Source organism: Sturnira hondurensis, unplaced genomic scaffold (genome assembly GCF_014824575.4).
Source record: "Sturnira hondurensis isolate 20B ecotype Veracruz unplaced genomic scaffold, ASM1482457v3 Scaffold0000648, whole genome shotgun sequence".
Classification (NCBI taxonomy): Eukaryota; Metazoa; Chordata; class Mammalia; order Chiroptera; family Phyllostomidae; genus Sturnira; species Sturnira hondurensis.
Window position 1 is genome coordinate 1,760,830 of NW_028073279.1, and position 6,343 is coordinate 1,767,172.

Below are 6,343 nucleotides of genomic sequence, written 5' to 3' on the forward strand. Positions count from 1 at the left end.
AAGAAGTTAAAGGGCAGATTAAATGTAAAGCTTCTTAACAGGACAATGAGCACCACACAGACTTAATGTTGATGAATTATATTTACGACACTAATGATGTTTAAAGATATGTTTTGTAGTTTCAACCTAATAGTATTGATAGTAAATTTGTATTTTATCATTATTGTATTATGCAGGTATTAACCATTCATTTTCCCTACCTAGTACCCCTCAATGTGAAAGAAGAAATTTAGTGAGGCTTGGACAGAAGCACAATGCTGTAACTTGTATGGGTTCCAAGAAATTCTTGTGTGTGGTTTAGGAGGGAAGACAAGGTCTGCCTGCTGTTCTCAAAGGGAAAAGGATGCAAGGATAACTGCCAATGCCTTAGGCCTTGGCTTCTCAGGAGCTTGCGTCATTGGGATGCACTGGATCACGTGCATTCTCTTTCCTCTTGTACTTCTCATAGCCCTCTTCCTTTAAATAGCCAAACCAACTCTTCCCCACATTTCAAGCTTCTGTTTAGACATCATTTGTCACCCTCCTCTTTCCCTTTTCTGGGTTGGAGTTTTCCCCCTTGTCTGTTTGTCCCCCTCCACTTTTTATATTTCTTAATAGTATGTTTTCCTGCCTGTATCTCACCAGATTATGAATTTATGAACTTTTTGAAGCACCAACTTGTTCAATGTTAGATTCCTAGAGAGAAATATAGTGTCTAGACCATTTTAGAGTGAATATGTATCCCTCTTTTACTGTGTGTCTGGCACTGGGCTAAGTATTTTACACACATTCTTCTATTTGATTCTCACAACAAATTTGGGGGGAAATTACTATTAGCACATCCATTTTAAAGATAAGAAAACCATTTGAGTTTTCTAAAGTGTTTGAGTGCTTTGCCCAACATCACACACATAGAGTGACAAATCAAATACAAATCAAACAGATTTCAAGTCTTCCAGAAAGTCGTAGACTATTCTCAACCACTTTGAATGTCATTTGAATGAATGACTCAACTCTGAGGGTCAAAGAGAGTTGAGACCCATAAACTATAATTCACATGCTCAAATATCCTTAAACCTAAGCTTAGCACTCCCCCAAAACGTTTTAAAGTTGTGGCTTTAATGGGGAATATTGCAAAAGTTCTCAGTAAGGAGACTCTCCTCTCACTGCGTAACCTGGGGCCTGGAGTAGGGCAGAGAGAATTCCTAGAAAAGTTACCTGACCTAAAGTATTCAGAAGAGAAATCTGTTTCCCCTTTTGGAATGAAGTTAGTTTCAAAGAAAGAAGGAACAAGAAGTTATATCTACAAGAGTGTGAACTTCAGCTTCCAAACTCTACTTTCTTGATAGATAAAAAAGAATGAAAGATAAAGCAATATCTCAGGTTTTCAAGTTTGTGTTTAATAAAACTCAAATGAATCTCTGCCAAATGGGTGAGTGGGAATCAGATGTATAATTAAACTTCCCTCTGGAATGTATGCCACTCAGACATCAAATGGCTAGCATCAGATTGGTCTTTCCAAATGTGATCTATTGCTTCATGGAAAATTGTCAATAGTTCTCACTATGGAAATTTAATAGGGTAGATTTTTTAGGTAAATGTCCTAACTCATTTAAGAATCTAAGCACACATTTAGAAAAAGAGAAATATGAGTAATGAATTGGAAATCATACATAGTGCAAGTAGTATCTCTGACTTTCTGCAGGTTGCAGGTTGAATTTCTTTTAGACTTAATGTCATATGTGAGTTATTCCTAAGCCTCTTCTTAAACCCCTCTCAATACTGATTTACAATAAATGGATGGGGTTAGCCATGTGATGAATGACATTTTTAAGAAAATACTGGATATTTGAGTTTGCCCTTTCATAACATCTAAGAAAAAAGGCCGGGGGGCATGTCAGGAGGTATTCACAGTCAGAATAGAGCAAATGAAAATTCAGCAATACCTTTAAATACCATTCTATATAGGCAGCTCAATCTGTTAGAAAGAGGTAAATAACAATTCAATTACAGAAAAAAATGTTTGTAGAAACACTCTCATCTATGCTGAAGTCCAAAACAAATTCTATTTTATAAGATTATATCTATAGTAATGATTTCAATTTATTAAATGTGATTAAATAGCTATTCTCAAAACCAATGTATAAAAATACAGTATTTTAAAAGCCATATGTGATTGTGGCATTTTCTATTTAAAATTTTTCAAAACCAAGGAGACTTGCTTCAATGCAATGAACAGTTATTTCTTCTATCAAACTGTCAAGTTGCAATTGATTTTATTTATTTATTTGTTTGTTTGTTTATTCTTGTTTATTCTATTACAGTTGTCCCAATTTTCCCCTTTGCCCTCCTCCATCCAGCTCACACCCCCGCCCCCATTGTTCATCTCCACCCTGTTGTCCATGTTCATGGGTCATTTATACGTGTTCCTCGACTACTCTCTTCCCCTTATTTCCTTCATCCCTCCCCCCTTTCTTCTGGCAGCTGTCAGTCTCTTCTCTGTTTCCACGTCTGGTTCTGTTTTGCCTATTAGTTTGTTTTGATCGTTATATTCATTAGAATTAGATTGATCACTAGATTATTATTAGTTTATTTTGATCATTAGATTCTTCTTATAAGGGAGATCATATGGTGCTTGCTCGGGCAGCACATAGACTCAAATTGGAACGATACAAAGAAGATTAGCTTGGCCCCAGTGCAACTGATATTTTGCAGTGTGGTTAATGAGCAAAAGCAGTGCCCACGGGTACCTTGAGGGGAGGAACAGTTTTATTGTTTGAAATCGTATTTGGCACCTTGAGATTTCCAATTTTTCTTCATACTTAACAAAGCACATAGGCACTACCTTGTTCTGAGCTGGTTACAGATCTTTGTTGTTTACTCATTTTCTAGGTGAAATTAACTATAACCTTGTTCCCTGAGTAAATATACCCTGCCTCAATATCTTGTACTAATTTAAAGAAATGGTACTAATTTAACCTTATCCCTCTATGCTGAAGGGAACAAATCTTAAGTCTATTGTTTCTTAGAAGTCAGAATGAACCGAGTTTCTATGATGGGGAACTTTCTTACTGCTTTTTCAGTGAATGGTGCTGCCGTATACTGGTATTCTGACTAATGTAACAAGAACTTGGCCTGCCTTTGAGGTTTCAGCTGGGAGAAGGGCTATTTCTCCTGCTTCGTGACTAGGGTAGGATTACTGCGTGCTAAGCACAATGGCTGCTGCTCTCTCCCTTGAGGTCAATAATGATTGAAAGGGTCGTAGGGTAGAACTTAAAGCTCAATTTGGGTATGAAAGTCTTTTGGTGTCTTCAGGTTAAGGACTTCTGTGTAAGGGGAAAGTTCTCTCTACTAAGTGAAGAAGGTCATTAGCAGTATTATGGGCAAGTTCATGTGGCTTTCCTCCCTGAATCTTGCCTCTGAATAAAGGGAAGAACAGTGTAGTTTCATGTTTGAGATGTGGGGTTGGGGATTTATATACTTCATTTCTGTCATGAACATGCTCAGGGCAGCTGCTGAACATACTTAATTAGACTGTAAATATTCAGTTTCTTATGAAAGAAAATATGAATTATTTAAAACATTTTGTGATTATATTTTATAATAATAGCCTTCCTGTTTTCTTTAGTAATATTAATATTTATAATAGAAGTATTTAGGATAGTATTAAAGAAGTTATTTTTGCAACACTGGTTTTAGGCATGAGTGGGTTTTGGAGGTGTAGATTATCTTTTGTAGTCGAAGGGCCATGTATTTGGTTCACACTTAATAGTGAGAACAATAATGGCAGCAATACTAAAGGCAACAGCAATGATTAGTTGGGAATTCAATATAAGTATTAACTACAAATAGACTGTTCTATCCAGTCAATTTTGAAAAACTGGGATGTTTGGTACAACGTTTGGAGTTCTGAAACAGTTGCAAAAAAAGTTAATTTCTTTTGACTTCTGCCAGTTAGTATTAAACTTATGAGGCATGAAATCATCTAATTCTCGATAATAGGCTTTCTATAGAGTTCCCAGTAGAAAACACTTATGCTGGAAACATATGTGCCTAGATCTCACAACCACAGGAACATTTATTTACAAAAATGCACATAGTATTCCCCTTTTAGTGCTCAAAAACAAAATAATTTTTTAGAAAGACATGTGAAAATGGGCCATAAATTTGCCCATATCTTTAGTGAAGGCTCAACAAATCAACTGGATTAAAGCCTAGGATATATTACATTTGCATATTTATATATCCAAACTTTTGGCAATTGCTACTTTTCCCTCATCTCCATTTTATTCCAGTTTTCTGCATTATTTTTTCCTGTTGAAGTGGTATGTTTTATTTTTGTCATCAAGGGGAGAGGTAGAAGATGCCTAATAAGATGAAATTGAGATGAAAAATTATCCCATTTCATTGTCTGAAAAGATCAATTTTAACATATTAAGTTTCATGAAAGGCAGTGGAAATAAATGTGTATTGGACAGTAAATTGTCACTAACTTATTCTCAGTCTTATTGTCATCTGATGTTTTGGAGTACAGTCAGGCCCTTATGCCACAATTCTGGGTTTAAATCTCGAATCGTTTAGATTCAAAGGAGAGTATATTACAACATTTCAGCATAACTCACGATTTTCTAGAGTATGCTGACCACTTATAGAAAACAGTTGGCTCTCAGTTTCTTCTTTTCCCTCAGGTTTCCAAAACACATGATTTTTACCTTATTTCTAGAAGATCATTCTGTTTTTATATATTACTAATATCTTACAGTTTCTTCTCTAAGCATCTATGTTAGTCTGAATTTATATTTAATAATGTTTATTTACTATCACAGATTTTATAAGTAGTACATTTTTCTGCAGGAGATTTAAATAAAAATAGAGTAAAATAAAAAGCATTTACACTCTGCATATCCACAGGTGACCATGATGTTGGTGTGCGTCTGTCTCCCTTTTGGTGCGTGCACACACACCACACCCGCTCCACCATACACACGTGCATGTGGGTAAAAGTAGAACTCTACTGTAAAGTGACGTTATAGTTGTTCATATTTCCTTTAACATCTCCTTCAAACTGGGGAATATTTACTGTAAATTGTTGTTGTGCATTAGAATCACCTGAGGAGCTATAAAAGGGTGTCTTAAAAGTCTGCATTTCAGCTTCAGAAACATTGATTTAATTGGTCTGGTTTTATGTACAGGTATTTCTAAAAAAAATCCCCAGCCATTTCTATTTCTCTACCAAATAGAGAATCAATGCCATAGGGAATTCTTATTTTCTCCAAATCTTATACTGGGAAATGAGCCCATAGCTACATATAACAATAAATTCTTCTCAGTTTCATTCCTCTACTTGATCTCTGACAGATGATCACATTCTTCTGTTGTAAATTGGATTGGATTATAGTTTTCAGTTCTTCACTCTGTTAACAATAAATCCATGATGCCCTTTTCTAGATGACTTTGCAAAACCTCTATTACTAAAGTAGGTGATATTACTTTATATTACTAAAGTATATATCTAAATATATATATATATATACATACCTATATATATATATATATATATCTTTAATCCTTTGATATATGTTTTGCTTTGACTAAGTATTCTTGGCTAATTATGCTTTTCCACATGCTTTGAGAAGAACATACCCACTCAGTGAAGGTGTGGTCAGCAAACTGTACTACTTAGGTCATGTGGAAGACACTTACCTATAGATAAATAGGCAAAACAAACCCCATGTTTTCTATAACCACTAATATTTTGTGTTCTGTTATACAGCATCAGTGCAGAAAAAAACTGGCAGGTTCACCCCTCTTCTGATTCTTGTTTGTTTGTTTCTATAATGCTACCTTCTGCTTCACTTACACTCTTGACAATTCCTACTTAAGATACTTTCCTGACTTCTCTCCTCATCACGTAATATAAACATTATCCCAGAACTCCATTCTCAGCTCTCGTCGATTCTTTTTTTTTAAAGATTTTATTTATTTTATTTTTAGACAGAGGGGAAGGGAAAGAGAATGAGAGAGAGAGAAACATCAATGTGTGGTTGCCTCTCATGTGCCCCCTACTGGGGACCTGGTCCGAAATCCTGGCATGTGCCTTGACTGGGAATTGAACTGGTGACCCTTTGGTTCACAGGGTGGTGCTCAATACACTGAAGCACACCAGCCAGGGCTCAGGTCTTGTCAATTCTTACTCAATAAATTCTTCCTGACCATCTTCTTTACTCCGATCATTTCAACTATATTCTGTCTTTATTAGCTTCAGACCATGAAGAGGAATTTTGTGAATTTTTCTTTATCCTTACCTGAGTACATTTTACCACTACTTTTAGAGAGAGAAAGAGAGGGAAAGAGAGAAACATCA

At 35.6% G+C, this 6,343-nt stretch overlaps 1 pseudogene; it reads left to right on the forward strand.

Annotated features, from left to right (window-relative positions):
- The first annotated feature begins 2,610 nt into the window (after positions 1-2,610).
- LOC118985730 (uncharacterized) lies at positions 2,611-2,680 on the forward strand (annotated as a pseudogene).
- Positions 2,681-6,343: the final 3,663 nt, after the last annotated feature.